At 45.6% G+C, this 9086-nt stretch overlaps 2 protein-coding genes and 27 non-coding genes across 29 annotated transcripts in view; 28 read left to right on the forward strand and 1 right to left on the reverse strand.

The window, feature by feature from the left end:
- LOC133440368 (zinc finger protein 37-like) overlaps window positions 1-9086 on the reverse strand; it is an 801383-nt gene that overhangs the window by 543945 nt on the left and 248352 nt on the right. The gene's annotated exons all lie outside the window — the stretch shown is intronic.
- Window positions 1-9086, forward strand: part of LOC133440347 (zinc finger protein OZF-like) — an 83838-nt gene that overhangs the window by 58849 nt on the left and 15903 nt on the right. The window lies entirely within an intron of this gene.
- LOC133441248 (5S ribosomal RNA) lies at window positions 182-300 on the forward strand. The gene has a single exon (XR_009782449.1). It is a non-coding gene; the product is annotated as a 5S ribosomal RNA (ribosomal RNA).
- LOC133441238 (5S ribosomal RNA) lies at window positions 500-618 on the forward strand. The gene has a single exon (XR_009782441.1). It is a non-coding gene; the product is annotated as a 5S ribosomal RNA (ribosomal RNA).
- On the forward strand, window positions 836-954 carry LOC133441252 (5S ribosomal RNA). Its single transcript, XR_009782453.1, has one exon. It is a non-coding gene; the product is annotated as a 5S ribosomal RNA (ribosomal RNA).
- LOC133441253 (5S ribosomal RNA) lies at window positions 1172-1290 on the forward strand. Its single transcript, XR_009782454.1, has one exon. It is a non-coding gene; the product is annotated as a 5S ribosomal RNA (ribosomal RNA).
- Window positions 1490-1608, forward strand: LOC133441216 (5S ribosomal RNA). The gene has a single exon (XR_009782419.1). It is a non-coding gene; the product is annotated as a 5S ribosomal RNA (ribosomal RNA).
- Window positions 1808-1926, forward strand: LOC133441259 (5S ribosomal RNA). The gene has a single exon (XR_009782459.1). It is a non-coding gene; the product is annotated as a 5S ribosomal RNA (ribosomal RNA).
- Window positions 2126-2244, forward strand: LOC133441262 (5S ribosomal RNA). The gene has a single exon (XR_009782462.1). It is a non-coding gene; the product is annotated as a 5S ribosomal RNA (ribosomal RNA).
- On the forward strand, window positions 2462-2580 carry LOC133441209 (5S ribosomal RNA). The gene has a single exon (XR_009782414.1). It is a non-coding gene; the product is annotated as a 5S ribosomal RNA (ribosomal RNA).
- Window positions 2798-2916, forward strand: LOC133441245 (5S ribosomal RNA). The gene has a single exon (XR_009782446.1). It is a non-coding gene; the product is annotated as a 5S ribosomal RNA (ribosomal RNA).
- LOC133441254 (5S ribosomal RNA) lies at window positions 3134-3252 on the forward strand. Its single transcript, XR_009782455.1, has one exon. It is a non-coding gene; the product is annotated as a 5S ribosomal RNA (ribosomal RNA).
- On the forward strand, window positions 3452-3570 carry LOC133441239 (5S ribosomal RNA). Its single transcript, XR_009782442.1, has one exon. It is a non-coding gene; the product is annotated as a 5S ribosomal RNA (ribosomal RNA).
- Window positions 3770-3888, forward strand: LOC133441261 (5S ribosomal RNA). The gene has a single exon (XR_009782461.1). It is a non-coding gene; the product is annotated as a 5S ribosomal RNA (ribosomal RNA).
- On the forward strand, window positions 4088-4206 carry LOC133441263 (5S ribosomal RNA). Its single transcript, XR_009782463.1, has one exon. It is a non-coding gene; the product is annotated as a 5S ribosomal RNA (ribosomal RNA).
- Window positions 4424-4542, forward strand: LOC133441249 (5S ribosomal RNA). The gene has a single exon (XR_009782450.1). It is a non-coding gene; the product is annotated as a 5S ribosomal RNA (ribosomal RNA).
- LOC133441255 (5S ribosomal RNA) lies at window positions 4760-4878 on the forward strand. Its single transcript, XR_009782456.1, has one exon. It is a non-coding gene; the product is annotated as a 5S ribosomal RNA (ribosomal RNA).
- Window positions 5078-5196, forward strand: LOC133441243 (5S ribosomal RNA). Its single transcript, XR_009782444.1, has one exon. It is a non-coding gene; the product is annotated as a 5S ribosomal RNA (ribosomal RNA).
- LOC133441265 (5S ribosomal RNA) lies at window positions 5396-5514 on the forward strand. The gene has a single exon (XR_009782465.1). It is a non-coding gene; the product is annotated as a 5S ribosomal RNA (ribosomal RNA).
- Window positions 5732-5850, forward strand: LOC133441246 (5S ribosomal RNA). Its single transcript, XR_009782447.1, has one exon. It is a non-coding gene; the product is annotated as a 5S ribosomal RNA (ribosomal RNA).
- Window positions 6050-6168, forward strand: LOC133441266 (5S ribosomal RNA). The gene has a single exon (XR_009782466.1). It is a non-coding gene; the product is annotated as a 5S ribosomal RNA (ribosomal RNA).
- LOC133441264 (5S ribosomal RNA) lies at window positions 6386-6504 on the forward strand. The gene has a single exon (XR_009782464.1). It is a non-coding gene; the product is annotated as a 5S ribosomal RNA (ribosomal RNA).
- On the forward strand, window positions 6722-6840 carry LOC133441250 (5S ribosomal RNA). Its single transcript, XR_009782451.1, has one exon. It is a non-coding gene; the product is annotated as a 5S ribosomal RNA (ribosomal RNA).
- On the forward strand, window positions 7040-7158 carry LOC133441260 (5S ribosomal RNA). Its single transcript, XR_009782460.1, has one exon. It is a non-coding gene; the product is annotated as a 5S ribosomal RNA (ribosomal RNA).
- On the forward strand, window positions 7357-7475 carry LOC133441256 (5S ribosomal RNA). Its single transcript, XR_009782457.1, has one exon. It is a non-coding gene; the product is annotated as a 5S ribosomal RNA (ribosomal RNA).
- On the forward strand, window positions 7693-7811 carry LOC133441273 (5S ribosomal RNA). Its single transcript, XR_009782469.1, has one exon. It is a non-coding gene; the product is annotated as a 5S ribosomal RNA (ribosomal RNA).
- LOC133441251 (5S ribosomal RNA) lies at window positions 8011-8129 on the forward strand. Its single transcript, XR_009782452.1, has one exon. It is a non-coding gene; the product is annotated as a 5S ribosomal RNA (ribosomal RNA).
- On the forward strand, window positions 8347-8465 carry LOC133441244 (5S ribosomal RNA). Its single transcript, XR_009782445.1, has one exon. It is a non-coding gene; the product is annotated as a 5S ribosomal RNA (ribosomal RNA).
- LOC133441257 (5S ribosomal RNA) lies at window positions 8683-8801 on the forward strand. Its single transcript, XR_009782458.1, has one exon. It is a non-coding gene; the product is annotated as a 5S ribosomal RNA (ribosomal RNA).

Here is a 9086-nt window from a genome sequence, read left to right on the forward strand (position 1 = left end):
GGTTTAAAAAGTTTGGCACTCACGGGAGCACTCACGAAACACGTCTACTCCATCTGCTCACCAACCGGAAGCCTCCGGTTAAGGCACTTTAACTCCAACAAATAAAACCAACAAATCAATGACTTATATTCTATGACTTATCTTCAACTCCATATAAGAGGTATTTCAAGCTGCAGCTTCTGCTTACGGCCATACCAGCCTGGATGCGCCCGATCTCGTCTGATCTCGCAAGCTAAGCAGGGTCGGGCCTGGTTAGTACTTGAATGGGAGACCGCCTGGGAATACCAGGTGCTGTAAGCTTTTTCAACCAGCAGAGAACGCTCACGCTTAATCTACCCACACATATTTCAACGTGGTAACAGCGACAGCTCACGTCCTAAAGTGTTTTGCACATGGTTAAGGCACTTTAACTCCAACAAATAAAACCAACAAATCAATTACTTATATTCTATGACTTATCTTCAACTCCATATAAGAGGTATTTCAAGCTGCAGCTTCTGCTTACGGCCATACCAGCCTGGATGCGCCCGATCTCTTCTGATCTCGGAAGCTAAGCAGGGTCGGGCCTGGTTAGTACTTGGATGGGAGACCGCCTGGGAATACCAGGTGCTGTAAGCTTTTTCAACCAGCAGAGAACGCTCTCGCTTAATCTAGCCACACATATTTCAACGTAGTAACAGCGACAGCTCACGTCCTAAAGTGTTTTGCACATGGTTAAGGCACTTTAACTCCAACAAATAAGCGCTTCTAAATTATTATCACCAACAAATCAATGACTTATATTCTATGACTTATCTTCAACTCCATATAAGAAGTATTTCAAGCTGCAGCTTCTGCTTACGGCCATACCAGCCTGGATGCGCCCGATCTCGTCTGATCTCGGAAGCTAAGCAGGGTTGGGCCTGGTTAGTACTTGGATGGGAGACCGCCTGGGAATACCAGGTGCTGTAAGCATTTTCAACCAGCAGAGAGCGCTCTTGCTTAATCTACCCACACATATTTCAACGTGGTAACAGCGACAGCTCACGTCCTGAAGTGTTTTGCACATGGTTAAGCCACTTTAACTCCAACAAATAAGCGCTTCTAAATTATTATCACCAACAAATCAATGACTTATATTATATGACTTATCTTCAACTCCATATAAGAGGTATTTCAAGCAGCAGCTTCTGCTTACGGCCATACCAGCCTGGATGCGCCCAATCTCGTCTGATCTCGGAAGCTAAGCAGGGTCGGGCCTGGTTAGTACTTGGATGGGAGACTGCATGGGAATACCAGGTGCTGTAAGCATTTTCAACCAGCAGAGAGCGCTCTCGCTTAATCTACCCACACATATTTCAACGTGGTAACAGCGACAGCTCACGTCCTAAAGTGTTTTGCACATGGTTAAGGCACTTTAACTCCAACAAATAAAACCGACAAATCAATGACTTATATTCTATGACTTATCTTCAACTCCATATAAGAGGTATTTCAAGCAGCAGATTCTGCTTACGGCCATACCAGCCTGGATGCGCCCGATCTCGTCTGATCTCGGAAGCTAAGCAGGGTCGGGCCTGGTTAGTACTTGGATGGGAGACCGCCTGGGAATACCAGGTGCTGTAAGCATTTTCAACCAGCAGAGAGCGGTCTCGCTTAATCTACCCACACATATTTCAACGTGGTAACAGCGACAGCTCACGTCCTAAAGTGTTTTGCACATGGTTAAGGCACTTAAACTCCGACAAATAAAACCAACAAATCAATGACTTATATTCTATGACTTATCTTCAACTCCATATCAGAGGTATTTCAAGCTGCAGCTTCTGCTTACGACCATACCAGCCTGGATGCGCCCGATCTCGTCTGATCTCAGAAGCTAAGCAGGGTCGGGCCTGGTTAGTACTTGGACGGGAGACCGCCTGGGAATACCAGGTGCTGTAAGCTTTTTCAACCAGCAGAGAGCGCTCTCGCTTAATCTACCCACACATATTTCAACGTGGTAACAGCGACAGCTCACGTCCTGAAGTGTTTTGCACATGGTTAAGGCACTTTAACTCCGACAAATAAAACCAACAAATCAATGACTTATATTCTATGACTTATCTTCAACTCCATATCAGAGGTATTTCAAGCTGCAGCTTGTGCTTACGACCATACCAGCCTGGATGCGCCCTATCTCGTCTGATCTCAGAAGCTAAGCAGGGTCGGGCCTGGTTAGTACTTGGATGGGAGACCGCCTGGGAATACCAGGTGCTGTAAGCTTTTTCAACAAGCAGAGAGCGCTCTCGCTTAATCTACCCACACATATTTCAACGTGGTAACAGCGACAGCTCACGTCCTAAAGTGTTTTGCACATGGTTAAGGCACTTTAACTCCAACAAATAAGCGCTTCTAAATTATTATCACCAACAAATCAATGACTTCTATTATATGACTTATCTTCAACTCCATATAAGAGGTATTTCAAGCTGCAGCTTCAGCTTACGGCCATACCAGCCTGGATGCGCCCGATCTCGTCTGATCTCGGAAGCTAAGCAGGGTTGGGCCTGGTTAGTACTTGGATGGGAGACCGCCTGGGAATACCAGGTGCTGTAAGCTTTTTCAACCAGCAGAGAGCGCTCTCGCTTAATCTACCCACACATATTTCAACGTAGTAACAGCGACAGCTCACGTCCTAAAGTGTTTTGCACATGGTTAAGGCACTTTAACTCCAACAAATAAGCGCTTCTAAATTATTATCACCAACAAATAAATGACTTGTATTATATGACTTATCTTCAACTCCATATAAGAGGTATTTCAAGCTGCAGCTTCTGCTTACGGCCATACCAGCCTGGATGCGCCCGATCTCGTCTGATCTCGGAAGCTAAGCAGGGTCGGGCCTGGTTAGTACTTGGATGGGAGGCCGCCTGGGAATGCCAGGTGCTGTAAGCATTTTCAACCAGCAGAGAGCGCTCTTGCTTAATCTACCCACACATATTTCAACGTGGTAACAGCGACAGCTCACGTCCTGAAGTGTTTTGCACATGGTTAAGCCACTTTAACTCCAAATAATAAGCGCTTCTAAATTATTATCACCAACAAATCAATGACTTATATTATATGACTTATCTTCAACTCCATATAAGAGGTATTTCAAGCAGCAGCTTCTGCTTACGGCCATACCAGCCTGGATGCGCCCAATCTCGTCTGATCTCGGAAGCTAAGCAGGGTCGGGCCTGGTTAGTACTTGGATGGGAGACTGCATGGGAATACCAGGTGCTGTAAGCATTTTCAACCAGCAGAGAGCGCTCTCGCTTAATCTACCCACACATATTTCAACGTGGTAACAGCGACAGCTCACGTCCTAAAGTGTTTTGCACATGGTTAAGGCACTTTAACTCCAACAAATAAAACCGACAAATCAATGACTTATATTCTATGACTTATCTTCAACTCCATATAAGAGGTATATCAAGCAGCAGATTCTGCTTACGGCCATACCAGCCTGGATGCACCCGATCTCGTCTGATCTCGGAAGCTAAGCAGGGTCGGGCCTGGTTAGTACTTGGATGGGAGACCGCCTGGGAATACCAGGTGCTGTAAGCATTTTCAACCAGCAGAGAGCGGTCTCGCTTAATCTACCCACACATATTTCAACGTGGTAACAGCGACAGCTCACGTCCTAAAGTGTTTTGCACATGGTTAAGGCACTTAAACTCCGACAAATAAAACCAACAAATCAATGACTTATATTCTATGACTTATTTTCAACTCCATATCAGAGGTATTTCAAGCTGCAGCTTCTGCTTACGACCATACCAGCCTGGATGCGCCCGATCTCGTCTGATCTCAGAAGCTAAGCAGGGTCGGGCCTGGTTAGTACTTGGACGGTAGACCGCCTGGGAATACCAGGTGCTGTAAGCTTTTTCAACCAGCAGAGAGCGCTCTCGCTTAATCTACCCACACATATTTCAACGTGGTAACAGCGACAGCTCACGTCCTGAAGTGTTTTGCACATGGTTAAGGCACTTTAACTCCGACAAATAAAACCAACAAATCAATGACTTATATTCTATGACTTATCTTCAACTCCATATAAGAGGTATTTCAAGCTGCAGCTTGTGCTTACGACCATACCAGCCTGGATGCGCCCTATCTCGTCTGATCTCAGAAGCTAAGCAGGGTCGGGCCTGGTTAGTACTTGGATGGGAGACCGCCTGGGAATACCAGGTGCTGTAAGCTTTTTCAACAAGCAGAGAGCGCTCTCGCTTAATCTACCCACACATATTTCAACGTGGTAACAGCGACAGCTCACGTCCTAAAGTGTTTTGCACATGGTTAAGGCACTTTAACTCCAACAAATAAGCGCTTCTAAATTATTATCACCAACAAATCAATGACTTCTATTATATGACTTATCTTCAACTCCATATAAGAGGTATTTCAAGCTGCAGCTTCAACTTACGGCCATACCAGCCTGGATGCGCCCGATCTCGTCTGATCTCGGAAGCTAAGCATGGTCGGGCCTGGTTAGTACTTGGATGGGAGACCGCCTGGGAATACCAGGTGCTGTAAGCATTTTCAACCAGCAGAGAGCGCTCTTGCTTAATCTACCCACACATATTTCAACGTGGTAACAGCGACAGCTCACGTCCTGAAGTGTTTTGCACATGGTTAAGCCACTTTAACTCCAAATAATAAGCGCTTCTAAATTATTATCACCAACAAATCAATGACTTATATTATATGACTTATCTTCAACTCCATATAAGAGGTATTTCAAGCAGCAGCTTCTGCTTACGGCCATACCAGCCTGGATGCGCCCAATCTCGTCTGATCTCGGAAGCTAAGCAGGGTCGGGCCTGGTTAGTACTTGGATGGGAGACTGCATGGGAATACCAGGTGCTGTAAGCATTTTCAACCAGCAGAGAGCGCTCTCGCTTAATCTACCCACACATATTTCAACGTGGTAACAGCGACAGCTCACGTCCTAAAGTGTTTTGCACATGGTTAAGGCACTTTAACTCCAACAAATAAAACCGACAAATCAATGACTTATATTCTATGACTTATCTTCAACTCCATATAAGAGGTATATCAAGCAGCAGATTCTGCTTACGGCCATACCAGCCTGGATGCACCCGATCTCGTCTGATCTCGGAAGCTAAGCAGGGTCAGGCCTGGTTAGTACTTGGATGGGAGACCGCCTGGGAATACCAGGTGCTGTAAGCATTTTCAACCAGCAGAGAGCGCTCTCGCTTAATCTACCCACACATATTTCAACGTGGTAACAGCGACAGCTCACGTCCTAAAGTGTTTTGCACATGGTTAAGGCACTTTAACTCCGACAAATAAAACCAACAAATCAATGACTTATATTCTATGACTTATCTTCAACTCCATATCAGAGGTATTTCAAGCTGCAGCTTGTGCTTACGACCATACCAGCCTGGATGCGCCCTATCTCGTCTGATCTCAGAAGCTAAGCAGGGTCGGGCCTGGTTAGTACTTGGATGGGAGACCGCCTGGGAATACCAGGTGCTGTAAGCTTTTTCAACAAGCAGAGAGCGCTCTCGCTTAATCTACCCACACATATTTCAACGTGGTAACAGCGACAGCTCACGTCCTAAAGTGTTTTGCACATGGTTAAGGCACTTTAACTCCAACAAATAAGCGCTTCTAAATTATTATCACCAACAAATCAATGACTTATATTATATTACTTATCTTCAACTCCATATAAGAGGTATTTCAAACAGCAGATTCTGCTTACGGCCATACCAGCCTGGATGCGCCCGATCTCGTCTGATCTCGGAAGCTAAGCAGGGTCAGGCCTGGTTAGTACTTGGATGGGAGACCGCCTGGGAATACCAGGTGCTGTAAGCATTTTCAACCAGCAGAGAGCGCTCTCGCTTAATCTACCCACACATATTTCAACGTGGTAACAGCGACAGCTCACGTCCTAAAGTGTTTTGCACATGGTTAAGGCACTTTAACTCCGACAAATAAAACCAACAAATCAATGACTTATATTCTATGACTTATCTTCAACTCCATATCAGAGGTATTTCAAGCTGCAGCTTGTGCTTACGACCATACCAGCCTGGATGCGCCCTATCTCGTCTGATCTCAGAAGCTAAGCAGGGTCGGGCCTGGTTAGTACTTGGATGGGAGACCGCCTGGGAATACCAGGTGCTGTAAGCTTTTTCAACAAGCAGAGAGCGCTCTCGCTTAATCTACCCACACATATTTCAACGTGGTAACAGCGACAGCTCACGTCCTAAAGTGTTTTGCACATGGTTAAGGCACTTTAACTCCAACAAATAAGCGCTTCTAAATTATTATCACCAACAAATCAATGACTTCTATTATATGACTTATCTTCAACTCCATATAAGAGGTATTTCAAGCTGCAGCTTCAGCTTACGGCCATACCAGCCTGGATGCGCCCGATCTCGTCTGATCTCGGAAGCTAAGCAGGGTCGGGCCTGGTTAGTACTTGGATGGGAGACCGCCTGGGAATACCAGGTGCTGTAAGCTTTTTCAACCAGCAGAGAGCGCTCTCGCTTAATCTACCCACACATATTTCAACGTGGTAACAGCGACAGCTCACGTCCTAAAGTTTTTTGCACATGGTTAAGGCACTTTAACTCCAACAAATAAGCGCTTCTAAATTATTATCACCAACAAATCAATGACTTATATTATATGACTTATCTTCAACTCCATATAAGAGGTATTTCAAGCTGCAGCTTCTGCTTACGGCCATACCAGCCTGGATGCGCCCGATCTCGTCTGATCTCAGAAGCTAAGCAGGGTCGGCCCTGGTTAGTACTTGGATGGGAGACCGCCTGGGAATACCAGGTGCTGTAAGCTTTTTCAACCAGCAGAGAACGCTCTCGCTTAATCTACCCACACATATTTCAACGTGGTAACAGCGACAGCTCACGTCCTAAAGTGTTTTGCACATGGTTAAGGCACTTTATCTCCAACAAATAAAACCAACAAATCAATGACTTATATTCTATGACTTATCTTCAACTCCATATAAGAGGTATTTCAAGCAGGAGCTTCTGCTTACGGCCATACCAGCTTGGATGCGCCCAATCTCGTCTGATCTCAGAAGCTAAGCAGGGTCGGACCTGGTTAGTACTTGGATGGGAGACCGCCTGGGAATACCAGGTGCTGTAAGCTTTTTCAACCAGCAGAGAGCGCTCTCGCTTAATCTACCCACACATATTTCAACGTGGTAACAGCGACAGCTCACTTCCTAAAGTGTTTTGCACATGGTTAAGGCACTTTAACTCCAACAAATAAAACCAACAAATCTATGACTTATATTCTATGACTATCTTCAACTCCATATAAGAGGTATTTCAAGCTGCAGCTTCTGCTTACGGCCATACCAGCCTGGATGCGCCCGATCTCGTCTGATCTCGGAAGCTAAGCAGGGTCGGTCCTGGTTAGTACTTGGATGGGAGACCGCCTGGGAATACCAGGTGCTTTAAGCATTTTCAACCAGCAGAGAGCGCTCTCGCTTAATCTACCCACACATATTTCAACGTGGTAACAGTGACAGCTCACGTCCTAAAGTGTTTTGCACATGGTTAAGGCACTTTAACTCCAACAAATAAGCGCTTCTAAATTATTATCACCAAAAAATCAATGACTTATATTATATGACTTATCTTCAACTCCATATAAGAGGTATTTCAAGCTGCAGCTTCAGCTTACGGCCATACCAGCCTGGATGCGCCCGATCTCGTCTGATCTCGGAAGCTAAGCAGGGTCGGGCCTGGTTAGTACTTGGATGGGAGACCGCCTGGGAATACCAGGTGCTGTAAGCTTTTTCAACCAGCAGAGAGCGCTCTCGCTTAATCTACCCACACATATTTCAACGTGGTAACAGCGACAGCTCACGTCCTAAAGTGTTTTGCACATGGTTAAGGCACTTTAACTCTGACAAATAAAACCAACAAATCAATGACTTATATTCTATGACTTATCTTCAACTCCATATCAGAGGTATTTCAAGCTGCAGCTTCTGCTTACGTCCATACCAGCCTGGATGCGCCCGATCTCGTCTGACCTCGGAAGCTAAGCAGAGTCGGGCCTGGTTAGTACTTGGATGGGAGACCGCCTGGGAATACCAGGTGCTGTAAGCTTTTTCAACCAGCAGAGAGCGCTCTCGCTTAATCTACCCACACATATTTCAACGTGGTAACAGCGACAGCTCACGTCCTAAAGTGTTTTGCACATAGTTAAGGCACCTTAACTCCAACAAATAAGCGCTTCTAAATTATTATCACCAACAAATCAATGACTTATATTATATGACTTATCTTCAACTCCATATAAGAGGTATTTCAAGCAGCAGCTTCTGCTTACGGCCATACCAGCCTGGATGCGCCCGATCTCGTCTGATCTCGGAAGCTAAGCAGGGTCGGGCCTGGTTAGTACTTGGATGGGAGTCCGCCTGCGAATACCAGGTGCTGTAAGCTTTTTCAACCAGCAGAGAACGCTCTCGATTAATCTACCCACACATATTTCAACGTGGTAACAGCGACAGCTCACGTCCTAAAGTGTTTTGCACATAGTTAAGGCACCTTAACTCCAACAAATAAGCGCTTCTAAATTATTATCACCAACAAATCAATGACATATATTCTATGACTTATCTTCAACTCCATATAAGAAGTAATTCAGGCTGCAGCTTCTGCTCACGGCCATACCTGCCTAGATGCGCCTGATCTCGTCTGATCTCGGAAGCTAAGCAGGGTCGGGCCTGGTTAGTACTTGGATGGGAGACCGCCTGGGAATACCAGGTGCTGTAAGCTTTTTCAACCTGCAGAGAGCGCTCTTGCTTAATCTACCCACACATATTTAAACGTGGTAACAGCGACAGCTCACGTCCTAAAGTGTTTTGCACATGGTTAAGGCACTTTAACTCCAACAAATAAAACCAACAAATCAATGACTTATATTCTATGACTTATCTTCAACTCCATATAAGAGGTATTTCAAGCTGCAGCTTCTGCTTACGGCCATACCAGCCTGGATGCGCCCGATCTCGTCTGATCTCGGAAGCTAAGCAGGGTTGGGCCTGGTTAGTACTTGGATGG

Source organism: Cololabis saira, chromosome 3, assembly GCF_033807715.1.
Source record: "Cololabis saira isolate AMF1-May2022 chromosome 3, fColSai1.1, whole genome shotgun sequence".
In the NCBI taxonomy this organism is placed as follows: Eukaryota; Metazoa; Chordata; class Actinopteri; order Beloniformes; family Belonidae; genus Cololabis; species Cololabis saira.